This window comes from Ascaphus truei, chromosome 8, assembly GCF_040206685.1.
Source record: "Ascaphus truei isolate aAscTru1 chromosome 8, aAscTru1.hap1, whole genome shotgun sequence".
NCBI classification, from domain to species: Eukaryota; Metazoa; Chordata; class Amphibia; order Anura; family Ascaphidae; genus Ascaphus; species Ascaphus truei.
This window is the reverse complement of record NC_134490.1, coordinates 28937592-28947957: the sequence shown is the minus strand read 5'-3', so window position 1 is coordinate 28947957 and position 10366 is coordinate 28937592. Positions and strand designations below refer to the sequence as shown.

Below are 10366 nucleotides of genomic sequence, written 5' to 3'. Positions count from 1 at the left end.
CTGCAGCGCTCACCATACAGGCTGCCTACAGAGGAATGAAAACTCGTTGACTAAAAACACCAAAATTAAGCAGCCTGCCTTCTCCAATCCATTTGAGAATGCAACGTCAAAGAAAGAATTATGAACATTTGAAGCAGTGTGTAATTTTGCTCCAGTCAAATGTTAGGAAGTATCTGCAGCAAAGAAAGTACAAAAAAATGAAAGCAGCTGCTTGTGTGATTCAATCTAGCTATAGGTTCTACATCACAACCAAGCAAGCTGTGCGTTGCTATAAGCTCACCCGCAATGCCATCTCTGTACTACGATTGGCTTTCCACACAAGTCAGGTAAGAAGAACCGAATTACGACTGAAATGCGCAATACCAATACAGTTATGCTATGGTCCAAGCCATATTCCTCACAATGAAAATAGCCGCTAGAAAGTTCACACCTCTATAGGTACAACACTAGGTAACTACCAAACTGAGATGCCACGGGAGTCAATCGGTCTGGACAAAAACTGCTCAACTTAAACCACCCATGAATATGGCTACAGAACCCGATGCAGGCGGTCAACCTAAACTGAGAGAAGAAAGGATCACGCAATGCAGGGAGAAACTCCTGACCAACCGGTCCGAAGAAATACTGTACGTGGAAAAAGTCCTCCTCGAGCGACTGAAGAGTGTTGAGCTCAAGCATTTTCTTGAAGACATTATTGGCCTGGAGAAAGAGTTCCAATCGCAGCAGGACTGATGGTTCTCTTCCTCCATCCACTCTCATTAGAGCCACAGAGATATCTTGAATGAGAGTGGAAGGATGGGCGTTGGCCGTGGTAAGCCAGAGCTTCCCACAAACAGGGGAGGTAGGTAACAGGGACTTATCCCTGTTGAAGAAACTGCATCTTAATCCAGCAGGGAGTTGTTTAAGTGCAGCCAGGCAATTGACCAGACTCCACCTGCCTAATGAGAGTTCTGTGAATGAGTGTCATGTGAGACACAGGAAAGAGATACCTTAGTTCACAATTGGGCTGACACAGGAAAGCAGAGATGCCTGCACACAGACACTGTCTTGAGCATAAAGGTGTGCTGAGATCAAGACATCCAGACACCCAGAGACCTATATTTCCTGGACACAGAGGACCCAGGAACCTGCCAGAGACTGACATGGAGGGCCACCTGCATAAAGTACCTCCTGAGACTTTGGGGTGACAGGCTGGTAATGGGAATATCCCTCCAATCCTGCAGATAGGGCCTGGGTAAGTAAGTTACAAAGGGATAGGGGTTTGTTATTTTGTTGTTTTTGTATGTTCTGCCTGGATAAAGGAACATGCTCAATAAAGCCAATATATAATTTCACTCTATTCGGTCTCCATTATACTGTATGAACCTCTGCACTCATCTCTTACAAGGCCTTACACTGAATATATGTAATTATTGTTGCTTGCACTGGTGAAAAATGTGAGATACTGTACTGTAGCCCTGAAGGTGTCAAAATAATCATTAAAGTGTTAAAAGCTGCCCAAAGTAAGGACAGTATCATGGTGACCTTACTGTTGAGGATCTGTAATGTGGTGTTGGTATTCAGTCCTATTGCTGTGAGAAATAAAACACATGTTAAATTCTATCCTACTGTATTTTGGTTAACTTTTCATTTATTTGGTGTATTTTGGGGGCTAATACTGGTTTTGCGATGGGGGCTGAGGGCTGGCAGTTAATAGTGCAAATGGGCGCGAAGTGTGATCCAATCCTTACAGTATACTCTGTTCACAGAAATGCAGTACAGTATATATATATATATATATATATATATATATATATATATATACATACATACATACACACACACACACAGTGTTAGTCAAGTTGCGATAGTGCAGAATAAATGAGTTTTATTTTTGACCTGAGGAAGAGGGGAGAACTCTGCTGGCAGAGGATGTGACATTAAAAGAAATATTTCCCAAACCTCCCATTCTTGCGTTCTGGCAACTACCAAACCTCAAACAGAAATTAGTCAACAGAAAACTTCACAATGAACTTAAAGACAATGATAATGGCACAAAACCATGCAACAACACACGTCACAAACGCTGCAAACATATATAGTATGCCAAGATCTGACAGCCAGTCACAACCATGGAACATTCAATGTTAAAGGATCATACTGCTGCACATACAGGAATGTAGTGTATATGATTCAATGTATCAAATGTGACCAACGATGCTACATTGGGGAAGCCAGCCCAAAACTTCAAGGCAGAATGAATATGCATAGACACTCTATACAACACCACGAAGAAGGAAGATACTGCTCACCAGTGGGACATCATTTCTCACAACCAGATCATTCCATAAATTATATAAAAATCTAAATCCTCAATGGAATGTTTAAACGCACCCAAGAACGGAAAGCTTGTCCTATGACATAAATTGTTAGTCCAAATAAAAAAGGTATCACCTAATAGGGAAGAACATATATACACATACATATTTAAAACGTGATGAGATATATATATATACTAGCTGATATACCCGGCGTTGCCCGGGCGTGGAAGGGCGGGGGGGATGGGTGTCGAAGGGCGGGGGGGGGGGGGCCAAGGGGCGTAGAAGGGTGGAGAGGGCAAAGGGCAGGGAGAGGCGGGGGGGGCAAAGGGCAGGGAGGGGCGGGGGCATAGGGTGGGGGGGAGGGAGGGGCAGGGCAAATGTCAGGGAGGGGCAGGTCAAAGGGCAGGGAGAGGCAAAGGTCATGGAGGGGCGGGGCAAATGGCAGGGAAGGGCTGGGGGGGCAGGTGGAGGGTGGCAGGGGACAAAGGGCAGGGGGAGGGAGGGCAGGGGGAGGGAGGGAGGGCAGGGGGAAGGAGGGCAAAGGGCTGGGGGGGTAGGGGGAAAAGGGCTGGGGGGGCAGGTGGAGGGTGGCAGGGGACAAAGGGCAGGGGGAGGGGGGGCAAAGGCCAGGGGGAGGGAGGGCAGGGGGCAAAGGCCAGGGGGAGGGAGGGCAGGGGGCAAAGGGCAGGGGGGGCAGGGGGAGTCAGGGACGCGTTAAATAACCCATTCCCCTGCGTTTCCTCACCTTGCACACGGCCGCGCTTCTGTTCCTCCGGGTTCCGGCCGCCCTCCTCCACCTCGGGCTCCTCAGCGGAGAGGCTGAGACGCTCCGGTGAGGAGGTGCTGCGCCTTTCGCGGGGAGAGGCGGAGACAGCCGGAGGAGCGGCCTCTGGGACGGGGAGCGGCCGCAGAGAGCGTGCTCTGTGTGTGTGTGGGTGGGGGGGGGGATAAGCGGCGGGGGTGGTGAGCGGGGGGGAGAGGGGGGTGAGCGGGCGGGGGGGGGGGAGAGCGGGGGGTGAGCGGGTCGGGGGTGTGGGAGAGCGCCGGGTGAGGGAGTGGCCTATGGGTGGTGAGAGCCGTGGGGAGCGCTCTCGGGGATGGTCAGCTGGGGGAGCGGCCTATGTGAGGGGAGAGCCGCAGAGAGCGTGGGGGAGGGGTGTGTGTGTGTGTGTGTGTGTCTCTCCGTCTCTCCTTTGGCCCGTCACTCCGCCTCAGGCCAATGAGAGGTGTGCGGGGGCGGGCAGGCCAAGGGAGCAATCTCATTGGCCTGGCCCAAGGTCCAATGGGATTGCCGCTAGGGACACAGGGAGGGACACAGGGAGACACATACAGACATAGAAACATATGACGCTTTCACAAATATATAGTAAGATATATATACAGTGTACGACAATTATATACATTTACACGCCCGGGGCGTGTGGATTTAACCTCCGGGCAAGTAAATATTGGCCCAAGCAGCACACGAGTGTTTTTTAAATTTCCCCCGCTCGCGCTGCTGTTTTTCCCGTGCTCGTGCTGGAGAGAAAAAAAAAAAGCCGGAGGAGGGTTCATGTTGTTGGGGGAGATTACCTCGCCTCCGGCTCTCTGAGCAGTGCCTTCGCTCCTCCCCCGCCTCTCAGCAACTTTCCCTCCCCTCCTCAGCGCTTCCACTCCTCCCCCTTCTGGCAGCCAGCCCCTTCCACGCCTGTCTGCCTCAGACCCCTGCAGGGCCATCTGTCGCCCCCCCTCCCATCGGGCCATCCGCTCCCCCCTCCCATCGGGCCATCCGCCCTCCCCTCGCATCGGGCCATCCGCCCCCCCCCCCCTCACATCGATTCCCAGCAGCTTGCAGCTAGTGTAGCCTATCTTGTGTAAACATGTATTTTTAACAATTTTTTGATTAAAGTTTTGGTATTCAATGTTTTCTTTTTCAGTAGCCAATCACGGCGTTTTGTGTACTCTTTCCATTATGAGCGCGAGTATGGAGTGAACCGCGCGTCATAGTAGCGACGAGGTTAACAGTCGCATGGAAATGACGTCACAGATGCCGCGATTTTGGCGCGAATTGTCTGTGGATAAAATGATGCACCTCTGAACTTCTCACTACACCTTGAGAAAGTCCTTTACGGACGAAACGCGTAGGTGCGTTCCTACCATTGTTTTTCTTTTCAACTGACCAATAAATTACTATTTTTATAACTTATCCCTATCTGGAGTTACCCTCATTTTTTGGCGCTACACTAGCTGGAAGCTGCTGGGAATCGCTGCTGTGCTCCTCTTCATCCTTTGCTGCTTGTGACTACCTTCAGAGGACGGCACGCTGGAATTGATCCACCAACCAAGGACGCCATAAAGGAAGGTAAAGGGCTATAGCCCATTTTATTTTTACCATCCATTGCTGGACTTACTTGAGTTATCCCTCGGGGTTGAGTATACTGTTATGAGGAGACCTATTTTGGGGTACCCGCGTGGGGACCACCAGGCCTCTAGTTTCTCACCCTGAGATGTCATGCCAATATACTCTATGTCCTGAAGTCTGGATCTACTATTGGAATTAATTGATAATTAATGAGCTATTCATGGTGATGCACCAATACACTGTTCTATTCATGTACCCCCCCTCACATCGGGCCATCCGCCCCACCCTCGCATCGGGCCATCCGCCCCCTCCTCGCATCGGGCCATCCGCCCCCCCCCCCTCGTATCGGGCCATCCGCCACCCCCTCCCATCGGGCCATCCACCCACCCCCCCTCCACACCAATTTCTCCCGGCCTCCGTGACCCCCCCCTCACCCCAATCTCTCCCGGCCTCCGTGCCCCCCCCTCACTCCAAACTCTCCCGGCCTCCGTGACCCCCTCTCACCCCAATCTCTCCCGGCCTCCGTGACACCCCCTCACCACAATCTCTCCCGGCCTCCGTGACCCCCCCTCACCACAATTTCTCCCGGCCTCCGTGACCCCCCCTCACCACAATCTCCTCCCGACACCCCAAATCTCCCCACTCACTCCCGATCACGCGTGGCAGCTCCGCCAGGTCCCGGAAGGTCTCCACCGACAGCCACTGAGCTGAGGCTGCTGCCGCCGCCCCCATGTCCCGGCGTGTCTGACACCCGGTGACCCGCAGCGACAGCCGCTGAGGGCGACACCCAGCCTGCCCCCCGCCTCTTCTCCCTCGATCCGTAGGATATGGTGCTCTCCAGGGGAGACCACAGCGATCCCAAGGTGTGTAGATGGGGGGGGGGGGGGAGGGTAATGTGTGTGTGTAGGGGGGAGAGAGAGAGTGCATGGGAGAGTGTGTGTGTGTGTGTGTGTGTGTGTGTGTGTGTGTGTGTGTGTGTGTGTGTGTGTGTGTGTGTGTGTGTGTGTGTGTGTGTGTGTGTGTGTGTGTGTGTGTGTGTGTGTGTGTGTAGGGGGGAGAGAGAATGCATGGGAGAGTGTGTGTGTGTATGTAGGGGGGAAGAGAGAGAGAGAGTGTGTGTGTGTGTGTGTCTCACCCCCTCTTTATCTCACCCCCTCTCTCTCTCTCACCCTCTCACCCTCTCTCTGTGTGTGTCTCACACTCTCGCTTGTGTGTGTGTGTGTGTGTGTGTGTGTGTAGGGGGGAAGAGAGAGAGTGTGTGTGTGTGTAGGATACCAGAAGTGTCACATCACCCCACCCAATCACCCCCTCCAATTACTCCAATCACCCCCCCACCCCATCACCCCCCCACCCCATCACCCCCCACCCCGTCACCCCACCCAATCAAGCCCTCTATCTCTCTCGTCCCCCCCTCTCTCGCCCCGTCTCTCTCGCCCCCTCTCTCTCGCCCCCTCTCTCTCTCGCCCCCTCTCTCACCCCCTCTCTCTCTCTCACCCTCTCTCTCACCCCCTCTATCACCCCCTCTCTTACCCTCTCCCCCCTCTCTCTCTCTCTCACCCTCCCTCTCTCTCTCTCTCTTACCCCCCTCTCTCTCACCCCCCCTCTCTCTCACCCCCTCTCTCTCTCACCCCCTCTCTCTCTCACCCCCCCTCTCTCTCTCTCACACCACCCTCTCTCTCACCCCCTCTCTCTCACCCCCTCTCTCACCCCCTCTCTCACCCCCTCTCTCTGTCTCACCCCCTCTCTGTCTCACCCCCTCTCTCTGTCTCACCCCCTCTCTCTCACCCCCTCTTTCTCTCACCCCCTCTCTCTCTCACCCCCCCTCTCTCTCTCACCCCCTCTCTCTCTCTCACCCCCTCTTTCTCTCTCACCCCCTCTTTCTCTCTCACCCCCTCTTTCTCTCTCACCCCCTCTCTCTCTCTCTCTCTCTCTCTCTCTCTCTCTCTCTGTGTCTGTCTCACACTCTCGAACTGGATATCCTACTTACCCTATATATCTTAATTGCCCTATACTACACCGAAATAACCTATACTGCTTTCTTCCAGATCTGACTCAAGCTTCACACGGAAGACATCGGAACCCCCCCTAACCCAGAAGACAGGTAGGGAACACCTCCCATCCAATGTATAACATTGCGGGAATGAGGGTACCTGGACATTGAGGGACTGCGGATCAGGTAAGATCCGGCATTTACACACACACACACACACACACACACACACACACACACACACACACACACACACAACTAATTGTAGTATAATGTAATACAATAAATACATTTATGTCAAAAATGAATGTTGTTCTGACTAGGAATTTATTAAATGTGTTTTATTTTAAAGCGGGGTTGGGGGCGGGGTTAGGGGCAAGTAGATTTTTTGGTTGGGCTAGTAGATTTTTGGGTGATTTGTCGAACACTGTATATATATATATATATATATATATATATATATATATCTCATCACGTTTTAAATTATGGTGGGTGAAAAGGGCAACAAGAAACCTCCACCGTATATTTCCCAGAATCCCTTGCTGCAGAGGAAGCACTGTATGCTGGGGATAATGGTGAAAGGCAGGGTTGCAGACCTGCCTAAGACATGTGTGCTCACAAGTGATCTTTTTATTTGCTATATATACGGGCGCAAAGTCAGTTAAATTAACTATATCAAGTTAATATATGAATATCAATGAAAGTTCAATTGGTTGAAATGATGATTTGAATCCTGTGAAACAAACAGAAAAGCAGATATGGTGAAGTACGTTTGTATTAGTCTACAATGCAAAACGAAGACAGCTACTTACAAAGTAGCAGATTTTAAAGGCATGTAGAAATCAAGTCCTCTCCAAGCTGCAGTGTTGATTCTCTGCTTCCTCTGGAATCCACGTGAAATGCCCAGATGCTGAGTTGCTTCCAAACACCTATGCTGCTGCCTCTGCTCTCTTGCTCCCCACCTCTCCATATATATCGCGATACACAGGAGAGTGATGTCAGACACCGGTCTGAGTTCCGTGGCTTAATGGAGGGCGGCGATAGTAAATGTTATTGCACCAAAAGGTGCTAAGTTTTAACTATCTGGGCAAGGAATTAGGAGGGATAAAGACTAAATAAGTGTAGTCGTAGTGTTCTTAACCCTACGCGTTTCGTCCTATAGAGGGAATTTCAGGGGGTATTATATATATATGTACAAATGTGTGGTATTCTATTATTCAGTGTAGATTGGTCGAGGTAGCCGGGTCGGGGTAGGAGAGGTCTGGTTGGTCAGTAATACTTGCCGAGGTCGGTATTGGAGAGTAGCGGATCGTAGGAGGTACTTAGCCGTGGTCTGAGACGGATCGTCGTGGTACTTTGCCGAGGTCTGTATTGAAGAGGTGCGGATCGTCGAGGAGCTAGCCGGGGTCAGGATGGAGAGGTGCGGATGGTCGTACGTAGCCGAGGTAAGAAGAATAGAGAGCGGAGTCCGGAGGAAAAGCAAGGTCAGGAGCAAAGATCTGAAAGCAGGACAAGACTGTGGAGGCAAGACAGCAGTGAACACTTCACACGTAGGAAGGTTTGTGTTTAGCCGATGAACCAGTGAAACTGCTGAGCATATAAGGCAAACAGGGACCAATGAGAACAAGGCAAGAGGAGGTGTATCAGGAACGCTTGCTGCGATTGGTGCAGGAGAAAGGTGTGGGAGGGCTTACAGACGGAGGCTGGTGACGTGGTACCTGCACACGTAGAGCGCATGTCCCGCGCATACAAGTGCTGATGATGCCCCCACATGGGCTCAACCCGGAGGTGGGACCGGAGGGCTTGGTATAAACTTCTGCGTGTGATGCGTGGGCGCCGTAGTTTGACTGCTGATAGATGGCCCAGGTGATGCGCCGCAGGAGGCGGGGGAAGCGGAACATCCGATCGTGGGCCGAGGTAAGGAGGGGGTGCGCTGAGGGTAGCGGGACTCACGGATCCTTACAGAGCTGTCGACTAAATGAGATGTATATTGATTACATCTCCAAAACAAAACGATTGATGTCCGGACTTTAATTAAGGAAAACTAAACATACAGACAGGCTATATCTGTATGTTGTGCTGCACAAATTGTACCAGCCTGGGTTTCCTTCATCAAAGGTTGGAACCATAGTGTGAAGCTAATGATGCTGTTGGCTGACCAAATACAATTACCAGAGTATTATATAGTCCCATTCACTTGCAATAATAAAATAAAATACACCAAATAAAATATGACACTTCAACAATACAATACAACTTGAGGTGACTGTGCCAGTGTTATGACCGTGTTTGTGCATTACGGTTGATGTAATCTGCTTATGTGGAAGGTCTATTGTTTAGAGAAACAATTTAACGTTGCATTAGTGAAATAACATAGGAAAAACAAACCATGTAAGGTAACCCTACAGAGGGGTGCTGTAAACTAATCTCTGGAGATGTACATTAACGCTCCAAATCTGAGTTTTCTACCCCTTCTATATACTTAACCCAAAGAGTACCACTAGAATTAGGGCTCATAGCAGCACCCTTATAGTTCTTTCAAATAAAATATATTCAAAAAGAAAAAACTGTAGAAAAACATAGCAGAGTTTATTAATGCATACAGTATCTAACTCTCCAAAAAGAGCAATCCATGCCCCATCATGCAATAAATAAACGACACAATCCTTTAATCCTGGGGTTCTCAACTCCACTCCTCGAGTCCCTCCAACAGGTTAGGTGTTAAGGATATCCCAGCTGCAGAACAGGTGGCTCAATCAGTGGCTCAGTCTTCGACTGGGCTGAAGCTGGGATATCATTAAAACTTGACCTGTTGTAAATGTATTTCTGTATCCCTAATTTCCTTACCCCTCTGTAAAAAGAAAACAAGAAAAAAACACCTGACCTGTTGGTGGGTCTTGCGAACTTTAGCTGAGCACCCAGTTTAATCAGTAATTATTAAAATGACACTGTATCACACTAAAACACTTCACTACTTACAACCCGTCGCCCCCAACCCCCCCCTAAAATATATACGGTACATAACAATTACAACAATGGTTCTCAAGGCTTGTAATGGGCACCTCCCTATGGTACTAATCACATTCACAAATATGTGTTCACAAGCTGATTTGTTAGTGCAAATTGGCAGTGCATGCATCACTACCTGGGCGTTACTCACTAAAGTAAGACTTTACCTGTTATAGCACTGTGTCTCATTCAGCCTGAAACAAGATATATGTTACAGTGGGCAGGTAAAATAGAGTTTTGCCAGTGCCACCTTGTTGTTTTGGGTAACATACAGTTTGCTCGTTTGTATCTGTACATGTCCATATGAAAAGCCTGTGTCCGAAAGCATTCATAGTTTTCTCATTTAAAATCTGCAAAACAAGCCCCATATTTAATGTGATAATGTGTGCATTTTTCCAGTCTTTACTTTGCATATCTATTTTCTGTGTGTGTGTGTGTGTTTGTCTGTGTCTCTATCTGTGTGCGTCATGTGGATATCTTTCGGCCTGCATTATACATGTTTAATTCGAATGTTTGCATGTCTATGTCTGTCTGTGTGTGTTGCATGTCAGTACCGTTCTATGCGGGTATATGTCTATCGGAAGCAGACTTTATCCCTGAAGAAGGCACGGCGTGCCGAAACGCGTAGGATTTTAAGGAATAAGCTTTTTATTTAGCCCTAAACCAAGACCAACAGAGGATCAGCGTTTCAGAGGGACAAAGTACAGCAGCACAACATCGGCTCCA

The 10366-nt window shown here is 49.6% G+C and overlaps 1 protein-coding gene across 1 annotated transcript in view; it reads right to left on the bottom strand.

Moving 5' to 3' along the window:
* LSM4 (LSM4 homolog, U6 small nuclear RNA and mRNA degradation associated) overlaps nucleotides 1–10366 on the bottom strand; it is a 47751-nt gene that overhangs the window by 35435 nt on the left and 1950 nt on the right. The window lies entirely within an intron of this gene.